This window comes from Pungitius pungitius, unplaced genomic scaffold (assembly GCF_949316345.1).
Source record: "Pungitius pungitius unplaced genomic scaffold, fPunPun2.1 scaffold_34, whole genome shotgun sequence".
Lineage (NCBI taxonomy): Eukaryota > Metazoa > Chordata > Actinopteri > Perciformes > Gasterosteidae > Pungitius > Pungitius pungitius.
In genome coordinates this window covers 82,210-105,095 of record NW_026909849.1, presented here as the reverse complement: position 1 = coordinate 105,095, position 22,886 = coordinate 82,210, and the positions used below count along the sequence as shown (strand labels likewise).

The 22,886-nt window shown below is 44.2% G+C and overlaps 49 non-coding genes across 49 annotated transcripts; all 49 read left to right on the top strand.

The window, feature by feature from the left end:
- The first annotated feature begins 151 nt into the window (after positions 1–151).
- Positions 152–270, top strand: LOC134114581 (5S ribosomal RNA). Its single transcript, XR_009946948.1, has one exon. It is a non-coding gene; the product is annotated as a 5S ribosomal RNA (ribosomal RNA).
- A 344-nt stretch (positions 271–614) lies between these two features.
- On the top strand, positions 615–733 carry LOC134114570 (5S ribosomal RNA). The gene has a single exon (XR_009946937.1). It is a non-coding gene; the product is annotated as a 5S ribosomal RNA (ribosomal RNA).
- Positions 734–1,072: 339 nt separating this feature from the next.
- Positions 1,073–1,191, top strand: LOC134114559 (5S ribosomal RNA). Its single transcript, XR_009946926.1, has one exon. It is a non-coding gene; the product is annotated as a 5S ribosomal RNA (ribosomal RNA).
- Positions 1,192–1,535: 344 nt separating this feature from the next.
- On the top strand, positions 1,536–1,654 carry LOC134114547 (5S ribosomal RNA). The gene has a single exon (XR_009946914.1). It is a non-coding gene; the product is annotated as a 5S ribosomal RNA (ribosomal RNA).
- A 344-nt stretch (positions 1,655–1,998) lies between these two features.
- On the top strand, positions 1,999–2,117 carry LOC134114309 (5S ribosomal RNA). Its single transcript, XR_009946675.1, has one exon. It is a non-coding gene; the product is annotated as a 5S ribosomal RNA (ribosomal RNA).
- A 344-nt stretch (positions 2,118–2,461) lies between these two features.
- LOC134114536 (5S ribosomal RNA) lies at positions 2,462–2,580 on the top strand. Its single transcript, XR_009946903.1, has one exon. It is a non-coding gene; the product is annotated as a 5S ribosomal RNA (ribosomal RNA).
- Positions 2,581–2,924: 344 nt separating this feature from the next.
- Positions 2,925–3,043, top strand: LOC134114525 (5S ribosomal RNA). Its single transcript, XR_009946892.1, has one exon. It is a non-coding gene; the product is annotated as a 5S ribosomal RNA (ribosomal RNA).
- Positions 3,044–3,382: 339 nt separating this feature from the next.
- On the top strand, positions 3,383–3,501 carry LOC134114495 (5S ribosomal RNA). The gene has a single exon (XR_009946862.1). It is a non-coding gene; the product is annotated as a 5S ribosomal RNA (ribosomal RNA).
- A 395-nt stretch (positions 3,502–3,896) lies between these two features.
- On the top strand, positions 3,897–4,015 carry LOC134114494 (5S ribosomal RNA). The gene has a single exon (XR_009946861.1). It is a non-coding gene; the product is annotated as a 5S ribosomal RNA (ribosomal RNA).
- Positions 4,016–4,354: 339 nt separating this feature from the next.
- LOC134114381 (5S ribosomal RNA) lies at positions 4,355–4,473 on the top strand. The gene has a single exon (XR_009946747.1). It is a non-coding gene; the product is annotated as a 5S ribosomal RNA (ribosomal RNA).
- A 339-nt stretch (positions 4,474–4,812) lies between these two features.
- LOC134114648 (5S ribosomal RNA) lies at positions 4,813–4,931 on the top strand. Its single transcript, XR_009947015.1, has one exon. It is a non-coding gene; the product is annotated as a 5S ribosomal RNA (ribosomal RNA).
- Positions 4,932–5,275: 344 nt separating this feature from the next.
- Positions 5,276–5,394, top strand: LOC134114599 (5S ribosomal RNA). The gene has a single exon (XR_009946966.1). It is a non-coding gene; the product is annotated as a 5S ribosomal RNA (ribosomal RNA).
- Positions 5,395–5,734: 340 nt separating this feature from the next.
- LOC134114580 (5S ribosomal RNA) lies at positions 5,735–5,853 on the top strand. Its single transcript, XR_009946947.1, has one exon. It is a non-coding gene; the product is annotated as a 5S ribosomal RNA (ribosomal RNA).
- Positions 5,854–6,250: 397 nt separating this feature from the next.
- LOC134114514 (5S ribosomal RNA) lies at positions 6,251–6,369 on the top strand. The gene has a single exon (XR_009946881.1). It is a non-coding gene; the product is annotated as a 5S ribosomal RNA (ribosomal RNA).
- A 344-nt stretch (positions 6,370–6,713) lies between these two features.
- LOC134114503 (5S ribosomal RNA) lies at positions 6,714–6,832 on the top strand. The gene has a single exon (XR_009946870.1). It is a non-coding gene; the product is annotated as a 5S ribosomal RNA (ribosomal RNA).
- A 339-nt stretch (positions 6,833–7,171) lies between these two features.
- LOC134114493 (5S ribosomal RNA) lies at positions 7,172–7,290 on the top strand. Its single transcript, XR_009946860.1, has one exon. It is a non-coding gene; the product is annotated as a 5S ribosomal RNA (ribosomal RNA).
- A 395-nt stretch (positions 7,291–7,685) lies between these two features.
- Positions 7,686–7,804, top strand: LOC134114624 (5S ribosomal RNA). Its single transcript, XR_009946991.1, has one exon. It is a non-coding gene; the product is annotated as a 5S ribosomal RNA (ribosomal RNA).
- Positions 7,805–8,143: 339 nt separating this feature from the next.
- Positions 8,144–8,262, top strand: LOC134114380 (5S ribosomal RNA). Its single transcript, XR_009946746.1, has one exon. It is a non-coding gene; the product is annotated as a 5S ribosomal RNA (ribosomal RNA).
- A 339-nt stretch (positions 8,263–8,601) lies between these two features.
- On the top strand, positions 8,602–8,720 carry LOC134114492 (5S ribosomal RNA). The gene has a single exon (XR_009946859.1). It is a non-coding gene; the product is annotated as a 5S ribosomal RNA (ribosomal RNA).
- A 344-nt stretch (positions 8,721–9,064) lies between these two features.
- LOC134114308 (5S ribosomal RNA) lies at positions 9,065–9,183 on the top strand. The gene has a single exon (XR_009946674.1). It is a non-coding gene; the product is annotated as a 5S ribosomal RNA (ribosomal RNA).
- Positions 9,184–9,527: 344 nt separating this feature from the next.
- On the top strand, positions 9,528–9,646 carry LOC134114481 (5S ribosomal RNA). The gene has a single exon (XR_009946848.1). It is a non-coding gene; the product is annotated as a 5S ribosomal RNA (ribosomal RNA).
- A 344-nt stretch (positions 9,647–9,990) lies between these two features.
- Positions 9,991–10,109, top strand: LOC134114470 (5S ribosomal RNA). The gene has a single exon (XR_009946837.1). It is a non-coding gene; the product is annotated as a 5S ribosomal RNA (ribosomal RNA).
- A 339-nt stretch (positions 10,110–10,448) lies between these two features.
- On the top strand, positions 10,449–10,567 carry LOC134114459 (5S ribosomal RNA). The gene has a single exon (XR_009946825.1). It is a non-coding gene; the product is annotated as a 5S ribosomal RNA (ribosomal RNA).
- A 344-nt stretch (positions 10,568–10,911) lies between these two features.
- On the top strand, positions 10,912–11,030 carry LOC134114307 (5S ribosomal RNA). Its single transcript, XR_009946673.1, has one exon. It is a non-coding gene; the product is annotated as a 5S ribosomal RNA (ribosomal RNA).
- Positions 11,031–11,374: 344 nt separating this feature from the next.
- LOC134114447 (5S ribosomal RNA) lies at positions 11,375–11,493 on the top strand. Its single transcript, XR_009946813.1, has one exon. It is a non-coding gene; the product is annotated as a 5S ribosomal RNA (ribosomal RNA).
- A 344-nt stretch (positions 11,494–11,837) lies between these two features.
- LOC134114435 (5S ribosomal RNA) lies at positions 11,838–11,956 on the top strand. Its single transcript, XR_009946801.1, has one exon. It is a non-coding gene; the product is annotated as a 5S ribosomal RNA (ribosomal RNA).
- A 339-nt stretch (positions 11,957–12,295) lies between these two features.
- On the top strand, positions 12,296–12,414 carry LOC134114491 (5S ribosomal RNA). Its single transcript, XR_009946858.1, has one exon. It is a non-coding gene; the product is annotated as a 5S ribosomal RNA (ribosomal RNA).
- A 395-nt stretch (positions 12,415–12,809) lies between these two features.
- Positions 12,810–12,928, top strand: LOC134114490 (5S ribosomal RNA). The gene has a single exon (XR_009946857.1). It is a non-coding gene; the product is annotated as a 5S ribosomal RNA (ribosomal RNA).
- Positions 12,929–13,267: 339 nt separating this feature from the next.
- LOC134114378 (5S ribosomal RNA) lies at positions 13,268–13,386 on the top strand. Its single transcript, XR_009946744.1, has one exon. It is a non-coding gene; the product is annotated as a 5S ribosomal RNA (ribosomal RNA).
- A 339-nt stretch (positions 13,387–13,725) lies between these two features.
- LOC134114646 (5S ribosomal RNA) lies at positions 13,726–13,844 on the top strand. Its single transcript, XR_009947013.1, has one exon. It is a non-coding gene; the product is annotated as a 5S ribosomal RNA (ribosomal RNA).
- Positions 13,845–14,188: 344 nt separating this feature from the next.
- On the top strand, positions 14,189–14,307 carry LOC134114598 (5S ribosomal RNA). Its single transcript, XR_009946965.1, has one exon. It is a non-coding gene; the product is annotated as a 5S ribosomal RNA (ribosomal RNA).
- Positions 14,308–14,647: 340 nt separating this feature from the next.
- On the top strand, positions 14,648–14,766 carry LOC134114579 (5S ribosomal RNA). Its single transcript, XR_009946946.1, has one exon. It is a non-coding gene; the product is annotated as a 5S ribosomal RNA (ribosomal RNA).
- Positions 14,767–15,163: 397 nt separating this feature from the next.
- LOC134114424 (5S ribosomal RNA) lies at positions 15,164–15,282 on the top strand. Its single transcript, XR_009946789.1, has one exon. It is a non-coding gene; the product is annotated as a 5S ribosomal RNA (ribosomal RNA).
- Positions 15,283–15,626: 344 nt separating this feature from the next.
- On the top strand, positions 15,627–15,745 carry LOC134114413 (5S ribosomal RNA). The gene has a single exon (XR_009946778.1). It is a non-coding gene; the product is annotated as a 5S ribosomal RNA (ribosomal RNA).
- Positions 15,746–16,084: 339 nt separating this feature from the next.
- Positions 16,085–16,203, top strand: LOC134114735 (5S ribosomal RNA). Its single transcript, XR_009947102.1, has one exon. It is a non-coding gene; the product is annotated as a 5S ribosomal RNA (ribosomal RNA).
- A 339-nt stretch (positions 16,204–16,542) lies between these two features.
- LOC134114402 (5S ribosomal RNA) lies at positions 16,543–16,661 on the top strand. The gene has a single exon (XR_009946767.1). It is a non-coding gene; the product is annotated as a 5S ribosomal RNA (ribosomal RNA).
- Positions 16,662–17,005: 344 nt separating this feature from the next.
- Positions 17,006–17,124, top strand: LOC134114390 (5S ribosomal RNA). The gene has a single exon (XR_009946756.1). It is a non-coding gene; the product is annotated as a 5S ribosomal RNA (ribosomal RNA).
- Positions 17,125–17,468: 344 nt separating this feature from the next.
- LOC134114379 (5S ribosomal RNA) lies at positions 17,469–17,587 on the top strand. The gene has a single exon (XR_009946745.1). It is a non-coding gene; the product is annotated as a 5S ribosomal RNA (ribosomal RNA).
- A 344-nt stretch (positions 17,588–17,931) lies between these two features.
- Positions 17,932–18,050, top strand: LOC134114368 (5S ribosomal RNA). Its single transcript, XR_009946734.1, has one exon. It is a non-coding gene; the product is annotated as a 5S ribosomal RNA (ribosomal RNA).
- A 344-nt stretch (positions 18,051–18,394) lies between these two features.
- Positions 18,395–18,513, top strand: LOC134114597 (5S ribosomal RNA). Its single transcript, XR_009946964.1, has one exon. It is a non-coding gene; the product is annotated as a 5S ribosomal RNA (ribosomal RNA).
- A 340-nt stretch (positions 18,514–18,853) lies between these two features.
- On the top strand, positions 18,854–18,972 carry LOC134114357 (5S ribosomal RNA). Its single transcript, XR_009946723.1, has one exon. It is a non-coding gene; the product is annotated as a 5S ribosomal RNA (ribosomal RNA).
- A 344-nt stretch (positions 18,973–19,316) lies between these two features.
- LOC134114596 (5S ribosomal RNA) lies at positions 19,317–19,435 on the top strand. Its single transcript, XR_009946963.1, has one exon. It is a non-coding gene; the product is annotated as a 5S ribosomal RNA (ribosomal RNA).
- Positions 19,436–19,775: 340 nt separating this feature from the next.
- LOC134114578 (5S ribosomal RNA) lies at positions 19,776–19,894 on the top strand. Its single transcript, XR_009946945.1, has one exon. It is a non-coding gene; the product is annotated as a 5S ribosomal RNA (ribosomal RNA).
- Positions 19,895–20,291: 397 nt separating this feature from the next.
- On the top strand, positions 20,292–20,410 carry LOC134114558 (5S ribosomal RNA). Its single transcript, XR_009946925.1, has one exon. It is a non-coding gene; the product is annotated as a 5S ribosomal RNA (ribosomal RNA).
- A 344-nt stretch (positions 20,411–20,754) lies between these two features.
- Positions 20,755–20,873, top strand: LOC134114346 (5S ribosomal RNA). Its single transcript, XR_009946712.1, has one exon. It is a non-coding gene; the product is annotated as a 5S ribosomal RNA (ribosomal RNA).
- Positions 20,874–21,212: 339 nt separating this feature from the next.
- Positions 21,213–21,331, top strand: LOC134114489 (5S ribosomal RNA). The gene has a single exon (XR_009946856.1). It is a non-coding gene; the product is annotated as a 5S ribosomal RNA (ribosomal RNA).
- Positions 21,332–21,726: 395 nt separating this feature from the next.
- Positions 21,727–21,845, top strand: LOC134114623 (5S ribosomal RNA). The gene has a single exon (XR_009946990.1). It is a non-coding gene; the product is annotated as a 5S ribosomal RNA (ribosomal RNA).
- A 339-nt stretch (positions 21,846–22,184) lies between these two features.
- On the top strand, positions 22,185–22,303 carry LOC134114813 (5S ribosomal RNA). The gene has a single exon (XR_009947173.1). It is a non-coding gene; the product is annotated as a 5S ribosomal RNA (ribosomal RNA).
- Positions 22,304–22,647: 344 nt separating this feature from the next.
- On the top strand, positions 22,648–22,766 carry LOC134114557 (5S ribosomal RNA). The gene has a single exon (XR_009946924.1). It is a non-coding gene; the product is annotated as a 5S ribosomal RNA (ribosomal RNA).
- The last annotated feature ends 120 nt before the right edge of the window (positions 22,767–22,886 follow it).

Here is a 22,886-nt window from a genome sequence, read left to right as displayed (position 1 = left end):
TGGGCGGGTCTTCTCTAGTCCATCCAATTTTCGGCATAGGATGTCACAGCCTTCTTTGCATACCCTTATTTAACCCACACAAAGATGCCAACGGCAGGCGTGACATAATTTTTTGACGCATTATAAAGGATTAGGAAAAAGATAAAAAGCAGCTTACGGCCATACCTCTCTGGTTCCGCCCGATCTCGTCTGATCTCGGAAGCTAAGCAGAGCAGGGCCTGGTTAGTACCTGGATGGAAGACCGCCTGGGAATCCCAGGTGCCGTAAGCTTTTTCACTTCTCTCTCCGAAAGCCGCCCAGCGCCGTAGATTGTACACCTGTTTTAAAGTTGGATATGAAAGGAAATTAGACAATATTATCCAAAATGATTCCGTTTCATGATTGCTAAATTAGTGTTGATCAACATTTACGATTGGCATACTATTGTTTGTAATTTAGCCGTTGAAATACAGGTGCTAACCCAACATGTTAGAATTGCCAGTGAAGAAAAGTAAAGTTACCTTCAGGCTTTAGGAACCTCTCTTGCCAATGCTAAGAACTGCTTCAATTTTAGAAAAAGAAACTTCTGATTATCTTTGACACGTTTTAAAGGATTAGGAAAAAGATGAAAAGCAGCTTACGGCCATACCTCTCTGGTTCCGCCCGATCTCGTCTGATCTCGGAAGCTAAGCAGAGCAGGGCCTGGTTAGTACCTGGATGGAAGACCGCCTGGGAATCCCAGGTGCCGTAAGCTTTTTCACTTCTCTCTCCGAAAGCCGCCCAGCGCCGCAGATTGTACACCTACACAATTGTAAAAAGCATTTCACATTGTAGAAGAGATGCAATAGGAAGAAGATGAAAGGTGGCTTACGTCCATACCATCGTCAGGCCATTTGAGGTGGCGGGGACTGCAATGGCCATCCACCGATTGGCTGGGACTCCTGGGCGGGTCTTCTCTAGTCCATCCAATTTTCGGCATAGGATGTCACAGCCTTCTTTGCATACCCTTATTTAACCCACACAAAGATGCCAACGGCAGGCGTGACATAATTTTTTGACGCATTATAAAGGATTAGGAAAAAGATAAAAAGCAGCTTACGGCCATACCTCTCTGGTTCCGCCCGATCTCGTCTGATCTCGGAAGCTAAGCAGAGCAGGGCCTGGTTAGTACCTGGATGGAAGACCGCCTGGGAATCCCAGGTGCCGTAAGCTTTTTCACTTCTCTCTCCGAAAGCCGCCCAGCGCCGTAGATTGTACACCTGTTTTAAAGTTGGATATGAAAGGAAATTAGACAATATTATCCAAAATGATTCCGTTTCATGATTGCTAAATTAGTGTTGATCAACATTTACGATTGGCATACTATTGTTTGTAATTTAGCCGTTGAAATACAGGTGCTAACCCAACATGTTAGAATTGCCAGTGAAGAAAAGTAAAGTTACCTTCAGGCTTTAGGAACCTCTCTTGCCAATGCTAAGAACTGCTTCAATTTTAGAAAAAGAAACTTCTGATTATCTTTGACACGTTTTAAAGGATTAGGAAAAAGATGAAAAGCAGCTTACGGCCATACCTCTCTGGTTCCGCCCGATCTCGTCTGATCTCGGAAGCTAAGCAGAGCAGGGCCTGGTTAGTACCTGGATGGAAGACCGCCTGGGAATCCCAGGTGCCGTAAGCTTTTTCACTTCTCTCTCCGAAAGCCGCCCAGCGCCGTAGATTGTACACCTGTTTTAAAGTTGGATATGAAAGGAAATTAGACAATATTATCCAAAATGATTCCGTTTCATGATTGCTAAATTAGTGTTGATCAACATTTACGATTGGCATACTATTGTTTGTAATTTAGCCGTTGAAATACAGGTGCTAACCCAACATGTTAGAATTGCCAGTGAAGAAAAGTAAAGTTACCTTCAGGCTTTAGGAACCTCTCTTGCCAATGCTAAGAACTGCTTCAATTTTAGAAAAAGAAACTTCTGATTATCTTTGACACGTTTTAAAGGATTAGGAAAAAGATGAAAAGCAGCTTACGGCCATACCTCTCTGGTTCCGCCCGATCTCGTCTGATCTCGGAAGCTAAGCAGAGCAGGGCCTGGTTAGTACCTGGATAGAAGACTGCCTGGGAATCCCAGGTGCCGTAAGCTTTTTCACTTCTCTCTCCGAAAGCCGCCCAGCGCCGTAGATTGTACACCTGTTTTAAAGTTGGATATGAAAGGAAATTAGACAATATTATCCAAAATGATTCCGTTTCATGATTGCTAAATTAGTGTTGATCAACATTTACGATTGGCATACTATTGTTTGTAATTTAGCCGTTGAAATACAGGTGCTAACCCAACATGTTAGAATTGCCAGTGAAGAAAAGTAAAGTTACCTTCAGGCTTTAGGAACCTCTCTTGCCAATGCTAAGAACTGCTTCAATTTTAGAAAAAGAAACTTCTGATTATCTTTGACACGTTTTAAAGGATTAGGAAAAAGATGAAAAGCAGCTTACGGCCATACCTCTCTGGTTCCGCCCGATCTCGTCTGATCTCGGAAGCTAAGCAGAGCAGGGCCTGGTTAGTACCTGGATGGAAGACCGCCTGGGAATCCCAGGTGCCGTAAGCTTTTTCACTTCTCTCTCCGAAAGCCGCCCAGCGCCGTAGATTGTACACCTGTTTTAAAGTTGGATATGAAAGGAAATTAGACAATATTATCCAAAATGATTCCGTTTCATGATTGCTAAATTAGTGTTGATCAACATTTACGATTGGCATACTATTGTTTGTAATTTAGCCGTTGAAATACAGGTGCTAACCCAACATGTTAGAATTGCCAGTGAAGAAAAGTAAAGTTACCTTCAGGCTTTAGGAACCTCTCTTGCCAATGCTAAGAACTGCTTCAATTTTAGAAAAAGAAACTTCTGATTATCGTTGACACGTTTTAAAGGATTAGGAAAAAGATGAAAAGCAGCTTACGGCCATACCTCTCTGGTTCCGCCCGATCTCGTCTGATCTCGGAAGCTAAGCAGAGCAGGGCCTGGTTAGTACCTGGATGGAAGACCGCCTGGGAATCCCAGGTGCCGTAAGCTTTTTCAATTCTCTCTCTGAAAGCCGCCCAGCGCCGTAAATTGTACACCTACACAATTGTAAAAAAAAATTCACATTGTAGAAGAGATGCAATAGGAAGAAGATGTAAGGTGGCTTACGTCCATACCATCGTCAGGCCATTTGAGGTGGCGGGGACTGCAATGGCCATTCACCGATTGGCTGGGACCCCTGGGCGGGTCTTCTCTAGTCCATCCAATTTTCGGCATGGGATGTCACAGCCTTCTTTGCATACCCTTATTTAACCCACACAAAGATGCCAGCTGCAGGCGTGTCATAATTCATTGACGCATTATAAAGGATTAGGAAAAAGATAAAAAGCAGCTTACGGCCATACCTCTCTGGTTCCGCCCGATCTCGTCTGCTCTCGGAAGCTAAGCAGAGCAGGGCCTGGTTAGTACCTGGATGGAAGACCGCCTGGGAATCCCAGGTGCCGTAAGCTTTTTCACTTCTCTCTCCGAAAGCCGCCGAGCGCCGCAGATTGTACACCTACAAATTACAAAAAGAATATCACATTGTTGAAGAGATGCATGTTTAGTGTTGTTTTAACGTTGGATATGAAAGGAAATTAGACAATATTATCCAAAATGATTCCGTTTCATGATTGCTAAATTAGTGTTGATCAACATTTACGATTGGCATACTATTGTTTGTAATTTAGCCGTTGAAATACAGGTGCTAACCAAACATGTTAGAATTGCCAGTGAAGAAAAGTAAAGTTACCTTCAGGTTTTAGGAACCTCTCTTGCCAATGCTAAGAACTGCTTCAATTTTAGAAAAAGAAACTTCTGATTATCTTTGACACGTTTTAAAGGATTAGGAAAAAGATGAAACGCAGCTTACGGCCATACCTCTCTGGTTCCGCCCGATCTCGTCTGCTCTCGGAAGCTAAGCAGAGCAGGGCCTGGTTAGTACCTGGATGGAAGACCGCCTGGGAATCCCAGGTGCCGTAAGCTTTTTCACTTCTCTCTCCGAAAGCCGCCCAGCGCCGCAGATTGTACACCTACACAATTGTAAAAAGCATTTCACATTGTAGAAGAGATGCAATAGGAAGAAGATGAAAGGTGGCTTACGTCCATACCATCGTCAGGCCATTTGAGGTGGCGGGGACTGCAATGGCCATCCACCGATTGGCTGGGACTCCTGGGCGGGTCTTCTCTAGTCCATCCAATTTTCGGCATAGGATGTCACAGCCTTCTTTGCATACCCTTATTTAACCCACACAAAGATGCCAACGGCAGGCGTGACATAATTTTTTGACGCATTATAAAGGATTAGGAAAAAGATAAAGAGCAGCTTACGGCCATACCTCTCTGGTTGCGCCCGATCTCGTCTGATCTCGGAAGCTAAGCAGAGCAGGGCCTGGTTAGTACCTGGATGGAAGACCGCCTGGGAATCCCAGATGCCGTAAGCTTTTTCACTTCTCTCTCTGAAAGCCGCCCAGCGCCGTAAATTGTACACCTACACAATTCCAAAAAAAAATTCACATTGTAGAAGAGATGCAATAGGAAGAAGATGAAAGGTGGCTTACGTCCATACCATCGTCAGGCCATTTGAGGTGGCGGGGACTGCAATGGCCATTCACCGATTGGCTGGGACCCCTGGGCGGGTCTTCTCTAGTCCATCCAATTTTCGGCATGGGATGTCACAGCCTTCTTTGCATACCCTTATTTAACCCACACAAAGATGCCAACGGCAGGCGTATCATAATTCATTGACGCATTATAAAGGATTAGGAAAAAGATAAAAAGCAGCTTACGGCCATACCTCTCTGGTTCCGCCCGATCTTGTCTGATCTCGGAAGCTAAACAGAGCAGGGCCTGGTTAGTACCTGGATGGAAGACCGCCTGGGAATCCCAGGTGCCGTAAGCTTTTTCACTTCTCTCTCCGAAAGCCGCCGAGCGCCGCAGATTGTACACCTGTTTTAACGTTGGATATGAAAGGAAATTAGACAATATTATCCAAAATGATTCCGTTTCATGATTGCTAAATTAGTGTTGATCAACATTTACGATTGGCATACTATTGTTTGTAATTTAGCCGTTGAAATACAGGTGCTAACCCAACATGTTAGAATTGCCAGTGAAGAAAAGTAAAGTTACCTTCAGGCTTTAGGAACCTCTCTTGCCAATGCTAAGAACTGCTTCAATTTTAGAAAAAGAAACTTCTGATTATCTTTGACACGTTTTAAAGGATTAGGAAAAAGATGGAAAGCAGCTTACGGCCATACCTCTCTGGTTCCGCCCGATCTCGTCTGATCTCGGAAGCTAAGCAGAGCAGGGCATGGTTAGTACCTGGATGGAAGACCGCCTGGGAATCCCAGGTGCCGTAAGCTTTTTCACTTCTCTCTCTGAAAGCCGCCCAGCGCCGTAAATTGTACACCTACACAATTCCAAAAAAAAAATTCACATTGTAGAAGAGATGCAATAGGAAGAAGATGAAAGGTGGCTTACGTCCATACCATCGTCAGGCCATTTGAGGTGGCGGGGACTGCAATGGCCATTCACCGATTGGCTGGGACCCCTAGGCGGGTCTTCTCTAGTCCATCCAATTTTCGGCATGGGATGTCACAGCCTTCTTTGCATACCCTTATTTAACCCACACAAAGATGCCAACGGCAGGCGTATCATAATTCATTGACGCATTATAAAGGATTAGGAAAAAGATAAAAAGCAGCTTACGGCCATACCTCTCTGGTTCCGCCCGATCTCGTCTGATCTCGGAAGCTAAACAGAGCAGGGCCTGGTTAGTACCTGGATGGAAGACTGCCTGGGAATCCCAGGTGCCGTAAGCTTTTTCACTTCTCTCTCCGAAAGCCGCCGAGCGCCGCAGATTGTACACCTACAAATTACAAAAAGAATATCACATTGTTGAAGAGATGCCTGTTTAGTGTTGTTTTAACGTTGGATATGAAAGGAAATTAGACAATATTATCCAAAATGATTCCGTTTCATGATTGCTAAATTAGTGTTGATCAACATTTACGATTGGCATACTTTTGTTTGTAATTTAGCCGTTGAAATACAGGTGCTAACCCAACTTGTTAGAATTGCCAGTGAAGAAAAGTAAAGTTACCTTCAGGTTTTAGGAACTTCTCTTGCCAATCCTAAGAACTGCTTCAATTTTAGAAAAAGAAACTCTTCTGATTATCTTTGACACGTTTTAAAGGATTAGGAAAAAGATAAAAAGCAGCTTACGGCCATACCTCTCTGGTTCCGCCCGATCTCGTCTGATCTCGGAAGCTAAGCAGAGCAGGGCCTGGTTAGTACCTGGATGGAAGACCGCCTGGGAATCCCAGGTGCCGTAAGCTTTTTCACTTCTCTCTCCGAAAGCCGCCCAGCGCCGTAGATTGTACACCTGTTTTAAAGTTGGATATGAAAGGAAATTAGACAATATTATCCAAAATGATTCCGTTTCATGATTGCTAAATTAGTGTTGATCAACATTTACGATTGGCATACTATTGTTTGTAATTTAGCCGTTGAAATACAGGTGCTAACCCAACATGTTAGAATTGCCAGTGAAGAAAAGTAAAGTTACCTTCAGGCTTTAGGAACCTCTCTTGCCAATGCTAAGAACTGCTTCAATTTTAGAAAAAGAAACTTCTGATTATCGTTGACACGTTTTAAAGGATTAGGAAAAAGATGAAAAGCAGCTTACGGCCATACCTCTCTGGTTCCGCCCGATCTCGTCTGATCTCGGAAGCTAAGCAGAGCAGGGCCTGGTTAGTACCTGGATGGAAGACCGCCTGGGAATCCCAGGTGCCGTAAGCTTTTTCAATTCTCTCTCTGAAAGCCGCCCAGCGCCGTAAATTGTACACCTACACAATTGTAAAAAAAAATTCACATTGTAGAAGAGATGCAATAGGAAGAAGATGTAAGGTGGCTTACGTCCATACCATCGTCAGGCCATTTGAGGTGGCGGGGACTGCAATGGCCATTCACCGATTGGCTGGGACCCCTGGGCGGGTCTTCTCTAGTCCATCCAATTTTCGGCATGGGATGTCACAGCCTTCTTTGCATACCCTTATTTAACCCACACAAAGATGCCAGCTGCAGGCGTGTCATAATTCATTGACGCATTATAAAGGATTAGGAAAAAGATAAAAAGCAGCTTACGGCCATACCTCTCTGGTTCCGCCCGATCTCGTCTGCTCTCGGAAGCTAAGCAGAGCAGGGCCTGGTTAGTACCTGGATGGAAGACCGCCTGGGAATCCCAGGTGCCGTAAGCTTTTTCACTTCTCTCTCCGAAAGCCGCCGAGCGCCGCAGATTGTACACCTACAAATTACAAAAAGAATATCACATTGTTGAAGAGATGCATGTTTAGTGTTGTTTTAACGTTGGATATGAAAGGAAATTAGACAATATTATCCAAAATGATTCCGTTTCATGATTGCTAAATTAGTGTTGATCAACATTTACGATTGGCATACTATTGTTTGTAATTTAGCCGTTGAAATACAGGTGCTAACCCAACATGTTAGAATTGCCAGTGAAGAAAAGTAAAGTTACCTTCAGGCTTTAGGAACCTCTCTTGCCAATCCTAAGAACTGCTTCAATTTTAGAAAAAGAAACTTCTGATTATCTTTGACACGTTTTAAAGGATTAGGAAAAAGATGAAAAGCAGCTTATGGCCATACCTCTCTGGTTCCGCCCGATCTCGTCTGCTCTCGGAAGCTAAGCAGAGCAGGGCCTGGTTAGTACCTGGATGGAAGACCGCCTGGGAATCCCAGGTGCCGTAAGCTTTTTCACTTCTCTCTCCGAAAGCCGCCCAGCGCCGCAGATTGTACACCTACACAATTGTAAAAAGCATTTCACATTGTAGAAGAGATGCAATAGGAAGAAGATGAAAGGTGGCTTACGTCCATACCATCGTCAGGCCATTTGAGGTGGCGGGGACTGCAATGGCCATCCACCGATTGGCTGGGACTCCTGGGCGGGTCTTCTCTAGTCCATCCAATTTTCGGCATAGGATGTCACAGCCTTCTTTGCATACCCTTATTTAACCCACACAAAGATGCCAACGGCAGGCGTGACATAATTTTTTGACGCATTATAAAGGATTAGGAAAAAGATAAAGAGCAGCTTACGGCCATACCTCTCTGGTTGCGCCCGATCTCGTCTGATCTCGGAAGCTAAGCAGAGCAGGGCCTGGTTAGTACCTGGATGGAAGACCGCCTGGGAATCCCAGATGCCGTAAGCTTTTTCACTTCTCTCTCTGAAAGCCGCCCAGCGCCGTAAATTGTACACCTACACAATTCCAAAAAAAAATTCACATTGTAGAAGAGATGCAATAGGAAGAAGATGAAAGGTGGCTTACGTCCATACCATCGTCAGGCCATTTGAGGTGGCGGGGACTGCAATGGCCATTCACCGATTGGCTGGGACCCCTGGGCGGGTCTTCTCTAGTCCATCCAATTTTCGGCATGGGATGTCACAGCCTTCTTTGCATACCCTTATTTAACCCACACAAAGATGCCAACGGCAGGCGTATCATAATTCATTGACGCATTATAAAGGATTAGGAAAAAGATGAAAAGCAGCTTACGGCCATACCTCTCTGGTTCCGCCCGATCTCGTCTGATCTCGGAAGCTAAGCAGAGCAGGGCCTGGTTAGTACCTGGATGGAAGACCGCCTGGGAATCCCAGGTGCCGTAAGCTTTTTCACTTCTCTCTCCGAAAGCCGCCCAGCGCCGTAGATTGTACACCTGTTTTAAAGTTGGATATGAAAGGAAATTAGACAATATTATCCAAAATGATTCCGTTTCATGATTGCTAAATTAGTGTTGATCAACATTTACGATTGGCATACTATTGTTTGTAATTTAGCCGTTGAAATACAGGTGCTAACCCAACATGTTAGAATTGCCAGTGAAGAAAAGTAAAGTTACCTTCAGGCTTTAGGAACCTCTCTTGCCAATGCTAAGAACTGCTTCAATTTTAGAAAAAGAAACTTCTGATTATCTTTGACACGTTTTAAAGGATTAGGAAAAAGATGAAAAGCAGCTTACGGCCATACCTCTCTGGTTCCGCCCGATCTCGTCTGATCTCGGAAGCTAAGCAGAGCAGGGCCTGGTTAGTACCTGGATAGAAGACTGCCTGGGAATCCCAGGTGCCGTAAGCTTTTTCACTTCTCTCTCCGAAAGCCGCCCAGCGCCGTAGATTGTACACCTGTTTTAAAGTTGGATATGAAAGGAAATTAGACAATATTATCCAAAATGATTCCGTTTCATGATTGCTAAATTAGTGTTGATCAACATTTACGATTGGCATACTATTGTTTGTAATTTAGCCGTTGAAATACAGGTGCTAACCCAACATGTTAGAATTGCCAGTGAAGAAAAGTAAAGTTACCTTCAGGCTTTAGGAACCTCTCTTGCCAATGCTAAGAACTGCTTCAATTTTAGAAAAAGAAACTTCTGATTATCTTTGACACGTTTTAAAGGATTAGGAAAAAGATGAAAAGCAGCTTACGGCCATACCTCTCTGGTTCCGCCCGATCTCGTCTGATCTCGGAAGCTAAGCAGAGCAGGGCCTGGTTAGTACCTGGATGGAAGACCGCCTGGGAATCCCAGGTGCCGTAAGCTTTTTCACTTCTCTCTCCGAAAGCCGCCCAGCGCCGTAGATTGTACACCTGTTTTAAAGTTGGATATGAAAGGAAATTAGACAATATTATCCAAAATGATTCCGTTTCATGATTGCTAAATTAGTGTTGATCAACATTTACGATTGGCATACTATTGTTTGTAATTTAGCCGTTGAAATACAGGTGCTAACCCAACATGTTAGAATTGCCAGTGAAGAAAAGTAAAGTTACCTTCAGGCTTTAGGAACCTCTCTTGCCAATGCTAAGAACTGCTTCAATTTTAGAAAAAGAAACTTCTGATTATCGTTGACACGTTTTAAAGGATTAGGAAAAAGATGAAAAGCAGCTTACGGCCATACCTCTCTGGTTCCGCCCGATCTCGTCTGATCTCGGAAGCTAAGCAGAGCAGGGCCTGGTTAGTACCTGGATGGAAGACCGCCTGGGAATCCCAGGTGCCGTAAGCTTTTTCAATTCTCTCTCTGAAAGCCGCCCAGCGCCGTAAATTGTACACCTACACAATTGTAAAAAAAAATTCACATTGTAGAAGAGATGCAATAGGAAGAAGATGTAAGGTGGCTTACGTCCATACCATCGTCAGGCCATTTGAGGTGGCGGGGACTGCAATGGCCATTCACCGATTGGCTGGGACCCCTGGGCGGGTCTTCTCTAGTCCATCCAATTTTCGGCATGGGATGTCACAGCCTTCTTTGCATACCCTTATTTAACCCACACAAAGATGCCAACGGCAGGCGTATCATAATTCATTGACGCATTATAAAGGATTAGGAAAAAGATGAAAAGCAGCTTACGGCCATACCTCTCTGGTTCCGCCCGATCTCGTCTGATCTCGGAAGCTAAGCAGAGCAGGGCCTGGTTAGTACCTGGATGGAAGACCGCCTGGGAATCCCAGGTGCCGTAAGCTTTTTCACTTCTCTCTCCGAAAGCCGCCCAGCGCCGTAGATTGTACACCTGTTTTAAAGTTGGATATGAAAGGAAATTAGACAATATTATCCAAAATGATTCCGTTTCATGATTGCTAAATTAGTGTTGATCAACATTTACGATTGGCATACTATTGTTTGTAATTTAGCCGTTGAAATACAGGTGCTAACCCAACATGTTAGAATTGCCAGTGAAGAAAAGTAAAGTTACCTTCAGGCTTTAGGAACCTCTCTTGCCAATGCTAAGAACTGCTTCAATTTTAGAAAAAGAAACTTCTGATTATCTTTGACACGTTTTAAAGGATTAGGAAAAAGATGAAAAGCAGCTTACGGCCATACCTCTCTGGTTCCGCCCGATCTCGTCTGATCTCGGAAGCTAAGCAGAGCAGGGCCTGGTTAGTACCTGGATAGAAGACTGCCTGGGAATCCCAGGTGCCGTAAGCTTTTTCACTTCTCTCTCCGAAAGCCGCCCAGCGCCGTAGATTGTACACCTGTTTTAAAGTTGGATATGAAAGGAAATTAGACAATATTATCCAAAATGATTCCGTTTCATGATTGCTAAATTAGTGTTGATCAACATTTACGATTGGCATACTATTGTTTGTAATTTAGCCGTTGAAATACAGGTGCTAACCCAACATGTTAGAATTGCCAGTGAAGAAAAGTAAAGTTACCTTCAGGCTTTAGGAACCTCTCTTGCCAATGCTAAGAACTGCTTCAATTTTAGAAAAAGAAACTTCTGATTATCTTTGACACGTTTTAAAGGATTAGGAAAAAGATGAAAAGCAGCTTACGGCCATACCTCTCTGGTTCCGCCCGATCTCGTCTGATCTCGGAAGCTAAGCAGAGCAGGGCCTGGTTAGTACCTGGATGGAAGACCGCCTGGGAATCCCAGGTGCCGTAAGCTTTTTCACTTCTCTCTCCGAAAGCCGCCCAGCGCCGTAGATTGTACACCTGTTTTAAAGTTGGATATGAAAGGAAATTAGACAATATTATCCAAAATGATTCCGTTTCATGATTGCTAAATTAGTGTTGATCAACATTTACGATTGGCATACTATTGTTTGTAATTTAGCCGTTGAAATACAGGTGCTAACCCAACATGTTAGAATTGCCAGTGAAGAAAAGTAAAGTTACCTTCAGGCTTTAGGAACCTCTCTTGCCAATGCTAAGAACTGCTTCAATTTTAGAAAAAGAAACTTCTGATTATCGTTGACACGTTTTAAAGGATTAGGAAAAAGATGAAAAGCAGCTTACGGCCATACCTCTCTGGTTCCGCCCGATCTCGTCTGATCTCGGAAGCTAAGCAGAGCAGGGCCTGGTTAGTACCTGGATGGAAGACCGCCTGGGAATCCCAGGTGCCGTAAGCTTTTTCAATTCTCTCTCTGAAAGCCGCCCAGCGCCGTAAATTGTACACCTACACAATTGTAAAAAAAAATTCACATTGTAGAAGAGATGCAATAGGAAGAAGATGTAAGGTGGCTTACGTCCATACCATCGTCAGGCCATTTGAGGTGGCGGGGACTGCAATGGCCATTCACCGATTGGCTGGGACCCCTGGGCGGGTCTTCTCTAGTCCATCCAATTTTCGGCATGGGATGTCACAGCCTTCTTTGCATACCCTTATTTAACCCACACAAAGATGCCAGCTGCAGGCGTGTCATAATTCATTGACGCATTATAAAGGATTAGGAAAAAGATAAAAAGCAGCTTACGGCCATACCTCTCTGGTTCCGCCCGATCTCGTCTGCTCTCGGAAGCTAAGCAGAGCAGGGCCTGGTTAGTACCTGGATGGAAGACCGCCTGGGAATCCCAGGTGCCGTAAGCTTTTTCACTTCTCTCTCCGAAAGCCGCCGAGCGCCGCAGATTGTACACCTACAAATTACAAAAAGAATATCACATTGTTGAAGAGATGCATGTTTAGTGTTGTTTTAACGTTGGATATGAAAGGAAATTAGACAATATTATCCAAAATGATTCCGTTTCATGATTGCTAAATTAGTGTTGATCAACATTTACGATTGGCATACTATTGTTTGTAATTTAGCCGTTGAAATACAGGTGCTAACCAAACATGTTAGAATTGCCAGTGAAGAAAAGTAAAGTTACCTTCAGGTTTTAGGAACCTCTCTTGCCAATGCTAAGAACTGCTTCAATTTTAGAAAAAGAAACTTCTGATTATCTTTGACACGTTTTAAAGGATTAGGAAAAAGATGAAACGCAGCTTACGGCCATACCTCTCTGGTTCCGCCCGATCTCGTCTGCTCTCGGAAGCTAAGCAGAGCAGGGCCTGGTTAGTACCTGGATGGAAGACCGCCTGGGAATCCCAGGTGCCGTAAGCTTTTTCACTTCTCTCTCCGAAAGCCGCCCAGCGCCGCAGATTGTACACCTACACAATTGTAAAAAGCATTTCACATTGTAGAAGAGATGCAATAGGAAGAAGATGAAAGGTGGCTTACGTCCATACCATCGTCAGGCCATTTGAGGTGGCGGGGACTGCAATGGCCATCCACCGATTGGCTGGGACTCCTGGGCGGGTCTTCTCTAGTCCATCCAATTTTCGGCATAGGATGTCACAGCCTTCTTTGCATACCCTTATTTAACCCACACAAAGATGCCAACGGCAGGCGTGACATAATTTTTTGACGCATTATAAAGGATTAGGAAAAAGATAAAGAGCAGCTTACGGCCATACCTCTCTGGTTGCGCCCGATCTCGTCTGATCTCGGAAGCTAAGCAGAGCAGGGCCTGGTTAGTACCTGGATGGAAGACCGCCTGGGAATCCCAGATGCCGTAAGCTTTTTCACTTCTCTCTCTGAAAGCCGCCCAGCGCCGTAAATTGTACACCTACACAATTCCAAAAAAAAATTCACATTGTAGAAGAGATGCAATAGGAAGAAGATGAAAGGTGGCTTACGTCCATACCATCGTCAGGCCATTTGAGGTGGCGGGGACTGCAATGGCCATTCACCGATTGGCTGGGACCCCTGGGCGGGTCTTCTCTAGTCCATCCAATTTTCGGCATGGGATGTCACAGCCTTCTTTGCATACCCTTATTTAACCCACACAAAGATGCCAACGGCAGGCGTATCATAATTCATTGACGCATTATAAAGGATTAGGAAAAAGATAAAAAGCAGCTTACGGCCATACCTCTCTGGTTCCGCCCGATCTTGTCTGATCTCGGAAGCTAAACAGAGCAGGGCCTGGTTAGTACCTGGATGGAAGACCGCCTGGGAATCCCAGGTGCCGTAAGCTTTTTCACTTCTCTCTCCGAAAGCCGCCGAGCGCCGCAGATTGTACACCTGTTTTAACGTTGGATATGAAAGGAAATTAGACAATATTATCCAAAATGATTCCGTTTCATGATTGCTAAATTAGTGTTGATCAACATTTACGATTGGCATACTATTGTTTGTAATTTAGCCGTTGAAATACAGGTGCTAACCCAACATGTTAGAATTGCCAGTGAAGAAAAGTAAAGTTACCTTCAGGCTTTAGGAACCTCTCTTGCCAATGCTAAGAACTGCTTCAATTTTAGAAAAAGAAACTTCTGATTATCTTTGACACGTTTTAAAGGATTAGGAAAAAGATGGAAAGCAGCTTACGGCCATACCTCTCTGGTTCCGCCCGATCTCGTCTGATCTCGGAAGCTAAGCAGAGCAGGGCATGGTTAGTACCTGGATGGAAGACCGCCTGGGAATCCCAGGTGCCGTAAGCTTTTTCACTTCTCTCTCTGAAAGCCGCCCAGCGCCGTAAATTGTACACCTACACAATTCCAAAAAAAAAATTCACATTGTAGAAGAGATGCAATAGGAAGAAGATGAAAGGTGGCTTACGTCCATACCATCGTCAGGCCATTTGAGGTGGCGGGGACTGCAATGGCCATTCACCGATTGGCTGGGACCCCTAGGCGGGTCTTCTCTAGTCCATCCAATTTTCGGCATGGGATGTCACAGCCTTCTTTGCATACCCTTATTTAACCCACACAAAGATGCCAACGGCAGGCGTATCATAATTCATTGACGCATTATAAAGGATTAGGAAAAAGATAAAAAGCAGCTTACGGCCATACCTCTCTGGTTCCGCCCGATCTCGTCTGATCTCGGAAGCTAAACAGAGCAGGGCCTGGTTAGTACCTGGATGGAAGACTGCCTGGGAATCCCAGGTGCCGTAAGCTTTTTCACTTCTCTCTCCGAAAGCCGCCGAGCGCCGCAGATTGTACACCTACAAATTACAAAAAGAATATCACATTGTTGAAGAGATGCCTGTTTAGTGTTGTTTTAACGTTGGATATGAAAGGAAATTAGACAATATTATCCAAAATGATTCCGTTTCATGATTGCTAAATTAGTGTTGATCAACATTTACGATTGGCATACTTTTGTTTGTAATTTAGCCGTTGAAATACAGGTGCTAACCCAACTTGTTAGAATTGCCAGTGAAGAAAAGTAAAGTTACCTTCAGGTTTTAGGAACTTCTCTTGCCAATCCTAAGAACTGCTTCAATTTTAGAAAAAGAAACTCTTCTGATTATCTTTGACACGTTTTAAAGGATTAGGAAAAAGATAAAAAGCAGCTTACGGCCATACCTCTCTGGTTCCGCCCGATCTCGTCTGATCTCGGAAGCTAAGCAGAGCAGGGCCTGGTTAGTACCTGGATGGAAGACCGCCTGGGAATCCCAGGTGCCGTAAGCTTTTTCACTTCTCTCTCCGAAAGCCGCCCAGCGCCGTAGATTGTACACCTGTTTTAAAGTTGGATATGAAAGGAAATTAGACAATATTATCCAAAATGATTCCGTTTCATGATTGCTAAATTAGTGTTGATCAACATTTACGATTGGCATACTATTGTTTGTAATTTAGCCGTTGAAATACAGGTGCTAACCCAACATGTTAGAATTGCCAGTGAAGAAAAGTAAAGTTACCTTCAGGCTTTAGGAACCTCTCTTGCCAATGCTAAGAACTGCTTCAATTTTAGAAAAAGAAACTTCTGATTATCGTTGACACGTTTTAAAGGATTAGGAAAAAGATGAAAAGCAGCTTACGGCCATACCTCTCTGGTTCCGCCCGATCTCGTCTGATCTCGGAAGCTAAGCAGAGCAGGGCCTGGTTAGTACCTGGATGGAAGACCGCCTGGGAATCCCAGGTGCCGTAAGCTTTTTCAATTCTCTCTCTGAAAGCCGCCCAGCGCCGTAAATTGTACACCTACACAATTGTAAAAAAAAATTCACATTGTAGAAGAGATGCAATAGGAAGAAGATGTAAGGTGGCTTACGTCCATACCATCGTCAGGCCATTTGAGGTGGCGGGGACTGCAATGGCCATTCACCGATTGGCTGGGACCCCTGGGCGGGTCTTCTCTAGTCCATCCAATTTTCGGCATGGGATGTCACAGCCTTCTTTGCATACCCTTATTTAACCCACACAAAGATGCCAGCTGCAGGCGTGTCATAATTCATTGACGCATTATAAAGGATTAGGAAAAAGATAAAAAGCAGCTTACGGCCATACCTCTCTGGTTCCGCCCGATCTCGTCTGCTCTCGGAAGCTAAGCAGAGCAGGGCCTGGTTAGTACCTGGATGGAAGACCGCCTGGGAATCCCAGATGCCGTAAGCTTTTTCACTTCTCTCTCTGAAAGCCGCCCAGCGCCGTAAATTGTACACCTACACAATTCCAAAAAAAAATTCACATTGTAGAAGAGATGCAATAGGAAGAAGATGAAAGGTGGCTTACGTCCATACCATCGTCAGGCCATTTGAGGTGGCGGGGACTGCAATGGCCATTCACCGATTGGCTGGGACCCCTGGGCGGGTCTTCTCTAGTCCATCCAATTTTCGGCATGGGATGTCACAGCCTTCTTTGCATACCCTTATTTAACCCACACAAAGATGCCAACGGCAGGCGTATCATAATTCATTGACGCATTATAAAGGATTAGGAAAAAGATGAAAAGCAGCTTACGGCCATACCTCTCTGGTTCCGCCCGATCTCGTCTGATCTCGGAAGCTAAGCAGAGCAGGGCCTGGTTAGTACCTGGATGGAAGACCGCCTGGGAATCCCAGGTGCCGTAAGCTTTTTCACTTCTCTCTCCGAAAGCCGCCCAGCGCCGTAGATTGTACACCTGTTTTAAAGTTGGATATGAAAGGAAATTAGACAATATTATCCAAAATGATTCCGTTTCATGATTGCTAAATTAGTGTTGATCAACATTTACGATTGGCATACTATTGTTTGTAATTTAGCCGTTGAAATACAGGTGCTAACCCAACATGTTAGAATTGCCAGTGAAGAAAAGTAAAGTTACCTTCAGGCTTTAGGAACCTCTCTTGCCAATGCTAAGAACTGCTTCAATTTTAGAAAAAGAAACTTCTGATTATCTTTGACACGTTTTAAAGGATTAGGAAAAAGATGAAAAGCAGCTTACGGCCATACCTCTCTGGTTCCGCCCGATCTCGTCTGATCTCGGAAGCTAAGCAGAGCAGGGCCTGGTTAGTACCTGGATGGAAGACCGCCTGGGAATCCCAGGTGCCGTAAGCTTTTTCACTTCTCTCTCCGAAAGCCGCCCAGCGCCGTAGATTGTACACCTGTTTTAAAGTTGGATATGAAAGGAAATTAGACAATATTATCCAAAATGATTCCGTTTCATGATTGCTAAATTAGTGTTGATCAACATTTACGATTGGCATACTATTGTTTGTAATTTAGCCGTTGAAATACAGGTGCTAACCCAACATGTTAGAATTGCCAGTGAAGAAAAGTAAAGTTACCTTCAGGCTTTAGGAACCTCTCTTGCCAATGCTAAGAACTGCTTCAATTTTAGAAAAAGAAACTTCTGATTATCTTTGACACGTTTTAAAGGATTAGGAAAAAGATGAAAAGCAGCTTACGGCCATACCTCTCTGGTTCCGCCCGATCTCGTCTGATCTCGGAAGCTAAGCAGAGCAGGGCCTGGTTAGTACCTGGATGGAAGACCGCCTGGGAATCCCAGGTGCCGTAAGCTTTTTCACTTCTCTCTCCGAAAGCCGCCCAGCGCCGTAGATTGTACACCTGTTTTAAAGTTGGATATGAAAGGAAATTAGACAATATTATCCAAAATGATTCCGTTTCATGATTGCTAAATTAGTGTTGATCAACATTTACGATTGGCATACTATTGTTTGTAATTTAGCCGTTGAAATACAGGTGCTAACCCAACATGTTAGAATTGCCAGTGAAGAAAAGTAAAGTTACCTTCAGGCTTTAGGAACCTCTCTTGCCAATGCTAAGAACTGCTTCAATTTTAGAAAAAGAAACTTCTGATTATCTTTGACACGTTTTAAAGGATTAGGAAAAAGATGAAAAGCAGCTTACGGCCATACCTCTCTGGTTCCGCCCGATCTCGTCTGATCTCGGAAGCTAAGCAGAGCAGGGCCTGGTTAGTACCTGGATGGAAGACCGCCTGGGAATCCCAGGTGCCGTAAGCTTTTTCACTTCTCTCTCCGAAAGCCGCCCAGCGCCGTAGATTGTACACCTGTTTTAAAGTTGGATATGAAAGGAAATTAGACAATATTATCCAAAATTATTCCGTTTCATGATTGCTAAATTAGTGTTGATCAACATTTACGATTGGCATACTATTGTTTGTAATTTAGCCGTTGAAATACAGGTGCTAACCCAACATGTTAGAATTGCCAGTGAAGAAAAGTAAAGTTACCTTCAGGCTTTAGGAACCTCTCTTGCCAATGCTAAGAACTGCTTCAATTTTAGAAAAAGAAACTTCTGATTATCTTTGACACGTTTTAAAGGATTAGGAAAAAGATGGAAAGCAGCTTACGGCCATACCTCTCTGGTTCCGCCCGATCTCGTCTGATCTCGGAAGCTAAGCAGAGCAGGGCATGGTTAGTACCTGGATGGAAGACCGCCTGGGAATCCCAGGTGCCGTAAGCTTTTTCACTTCTCTCTCTGAAAGCCGCCCAGCGCCGTAAATTGTACACCTACACAATTCCAAAAAAAAAATTCACATTGTAGAAGAGATGCAATAGGAAGAAGATGAAAGGTGGCTTACGTCCATACCATCGTCAGGCCATTTGAGGTGGCGGGGACTGCAATGGCCATTCACCGATTGGCTGGGACCCCTAGGCGGGTCTTCTCTAGTCCATCCAATTTTCGGCATAGGATGTCACAGCCTTCTTTGCATACCCTTATTTAACCCACACAAAGATGCCAACGGCAGGCGTGACATAATTTTTTGACGCATTATAAAGGATTAGGAAAAAGATAAAGAGCAGCTTACGGCCATACCTCTCTGGTTCCGCCCGATCTCGTCTGATCTCGGAAGCTAAGCAGAGCAGGGCCTGGTTAGTACCTGGATGGAAGACCGCCTGGGAATCCCAGGTGCCGTAAGCTTTTTCACTTCTCTCTCCGAAAGCCGCCCAGCGCCGTAGATTGTACACCTGTTTTAAAGTTGGATATGAAAGGAAATTAGACAATATTATCCAAAATTATTCCGTTTCATGATTGCTAAATTAGTGTTGATCAACATTTACGATTGGCATACTATTGTTTGTAATTTAGCCGTTGAAATACAGGTGCTAACCCAACATGTTAGAATTGCCAGTGAAGAAAAGTAAAGTTACCTTCAGGCTTTAGGAACCTCTCTTGCCAATGCTAAGAACTGCTTCAATTTTAGAAAAAGAAACTTCTGATTATCTTTGACACGTTTTAAAGGATTAGGAAAAAGATGGAAAGCAGCTTACGGCCATACCTCTCTGGTTCCGCCCGATCTCGTCTGATCTCGGAAGCTAAGCAGAGCAGGGCATGGTTAGTACCTGGATGGAAGACCGCCTGGGAATCCCAGGTGCCGTAAGCTTTTTCACTTCTCTCTCTGAAAGCCGCCCAGCGCCGTAAATTGTACACCTACACAATTCCAAAAAAAAAATTCACATTGTAGAAGAGATGCAATAGGAAGAAGATGAAAGGTGGCTTACGTCCATACCATCGTCAGGCCATTTGAGGTGGCGGGGACTGCAATGGCCATTCACCGATTGGCTGGGACCCCTAGGCGGGTCTTCTCTAGTCCATCCAATTTTCGGCATGGGATGTCACAGCCTTCTTTGCATACCCTTATTTAACCCACACAAAGATGCCAACGGCAGGCGTATCATAATTCATTGACGCATTATAAAGGATTAGGAAAAAGATAAAAAGCAGCTTACGGCCATACCTCTCTGGTTCCGCCCGATCTCGTCTGATCTCGGAAGCTAAACAGAGCAGGGCCTGGTTAGTACCTGGATGGAAGACTGCCTGGGAATCCCAGGTGCCGTAAGCTTTTTCACTTCTCTCTCCGAAAGCCGCCGAGCGCCGCAGATTGTACACCTACAAATTACAAAAAGAATATCACATTGTTGAAGAGATGCCTGTTTAGTGTTGTTTTAACGTTGGATATGAAAGGAAATTAGACAATATTATCCAAAATGATTCCGTTTCATGATTGCTAAATTAGTGTTGATCAACATTTACGATTGGCATACTTTTGTTTGTAATTTAGCCGTTGAAATACAGGTGCTAACCCAACTTGTTAGAATTGCCAGTGAAGAAAAGTAAAGTTACCTTCAGGTTTTAGGAACTTCTCTTGCCAATCCTAAGAACTGCTTCAATTTTAGAAAAAGAAACTCTTCTGATTATCTTTGACACGTTTTAAAGGATTAGGAAAAAGATAAAAAGCAGCTTACGGCCATACCTCTCTGGTTCCGCCCGATCTCGTCTGATCTCGGAAGCTAAGCAGAGCAGGGCCTGGTTAGTACCTGGATAGAAGACCGCCTGGGAATCCCAGGTGCCGTAAGCTTTTTCACTTCTCTCTCCGAAAGCCGCCCAGCGCCGTAGATTGTACACCTGTTTTAAAGTTGGATATGAAAGGAAATTAGACAATATTATCCAAAATGATTCCGTTTCATGATTGCTAAATTAGTGTTGATCAACATTTACGATTGGCATACTATTGTTTGTAATTTAGCCGTTGAAATACAGGTGCTAACCCAACATGTTAGAATTGCCAGTGAAGAAAAGTAAAGTTACCTTCAGGCTTTAGGAACCTCTCTTGCCAATGCTAAGAACTGCTTCAATTTTAGAAAAAGAAACTTCTGATTATCGTTGACACGTTTTAAAGGATTAGGAAAAAGATGAAAAGCAGCTTACGGCCATACCTCTCTGGTTCCGCCCGATCTCGTCTGATCTCGGAAGCTAAGCAGAGCAGGGCCTGGTTAGTACCTGGATGGAAGACCGCCTGGGAATCCCAGGTGCCGTAAGCTTTTTCAATTCTCTCTCTGAAAGCCGCCCAGCGCCGTAAATTGTACACCTACACAATTGTAAAAAAAAATTCACATTGTAGAAGAGATGCAATAGGAAGAAGATGTAAGGTGGCTTACGTCCATACCATCGTCAGGCCATTTGAGGTGGCGGGGACTGCAATGGCCATTCACCGATTGGCTGGGACCCCTGGGCGGGTCTTCTCTAGTCCATCCAATTTTCGGCATGGGATGTCACAGCCTTCTTTGCATACCCTTATTTAACCCACACAAAGATGCCAGCTGCAGGCGTGTCATAATTCATTGACGCATTATAAAGGATTAGGAAAAAGATAAAAAGCAGCTTACGGCCATACCTCTCTGGTTCCGCCCGATCTCGTCTGCTCTCGGAAGCTAAGCAGAGCAGGGCCTGGTTAGTACCTGGATGGAAGACCGCCTGGGAATCCCAGGTGCCGTAAGCTTTTTCACTTCTCTCTCCGAAAGCCGCCGAGCGCCGCAGATTGTACACCTACAAATTACAAAAAGAATATCACATTGTTGAAGAGATGCATGTTTAGTGTTGTTTTAACGTTGGATATGAAAGGAAATTAGACAATATTATCCAAAATGATTCCGTTTCATGATTGCTAAATTAGTGTTGATCAACATTTACGATTGGCATACTATTGTTTGTAATTTAGCCGTTGAAATACAGGTGCTAACCCAACATGTTAGAATTGCCAGTGAAGAAAAGTAAAGTTACCTTCAGACTTTAGGAACCTCTCTTGCCAATCCTAAGAACTGCTTCAATTTTAGAAAAAGAAACTTCTGATTATCTTTGACACGTTTTAAAGGATTAGGAAAAAGATGAAAAGCAGCTTATGGCCATACCTCTCTGGTTCCGCCCGATCTCGTCTGCTCTCGGAAGCTAAGCAGAGCAGGGCCTGGTTAGTACCTGGATGGAAGACCGCCTGGGAATCCCAGGTGCCGTAAGCTTTTTCACTTCTCTCTCCGAAAGCCGCCCAGCGCCGCAGATTGTACACCTACACAATTGTAAAAAGCATTTCACATTGTAGAAGAGATGCAATAGGAAGAAGATGAAAGGTGGCTTACGTCCATACCATCGTCAGGCCATTTGAGGTGGCGGGGACTGCAATGGCCATCCACCGATTGGCTGGGACTCCTGGGCGGGTCTTCTCTAGTCCATCCAATTTTCGGCATAGGATGTCACAGCCTTCTTTGCATACCCTTATTTAACCCACACAAAGATGCCAACGGCAGGCGTGACATAATTTTTTGACGCATTATAAAGGATTAGGAAAAAGATAAAGAGCAGCTTACGGCCATACCTCTCTGGTTGCGCCCGATCTCGTCTGATCTCGGAAGCTAAGCAGAGCAGGGCCTGGTTAGTACCTGGATGGAAGACCGCCTGGGAATCCCAGGTGCCGTAAGCTTTTTCACTTCTCTCTCCGAAAGCCGCCCAGCGCCGTAGATTGTACACCTGTTTTAAAGTTGGATATGAAAGGAAATTAGACAATATTATCCAAAATGATTCCGTTTCATGATTGCTAAATTAGTGTTGATCAACATTTACGATTGGCATACTATTGTTTGTAATTTAGCCGTTGAAATACAGGTGCTAACCCAACATGTTAGAATTGCCAGTGAAGAAAAGTAAAGTTACCTTCAGGCTTTAGGAACCTCTCTTGCCAATGCTAAGAACTGCTTCAATTTTAGAAAAAGAAACTTCTGATTATCTTTGACACGTTTTAAAGGATTAGGAAAAAGATGAAAAGCAGCTTACGGCCATACCTCTCTGGTTCCGCCCGATCTCGTCTGATCTCGGAAGCTAAGCAGAGCAGGGCCTGGTTAGTACCTGGATAGAAGACCGCCTGGGAATCCCAGGTGCCGTAAGCTTTTTCACTTCTCTCTCCGAAAGCCGCCCAGCGCCGTAGATTGTACACCTGTTTTAAAGTTGGATATGAAAGGAAATTAGACAATATTATCCAAAATGATTCCGTTTCATGATTGCTAAAT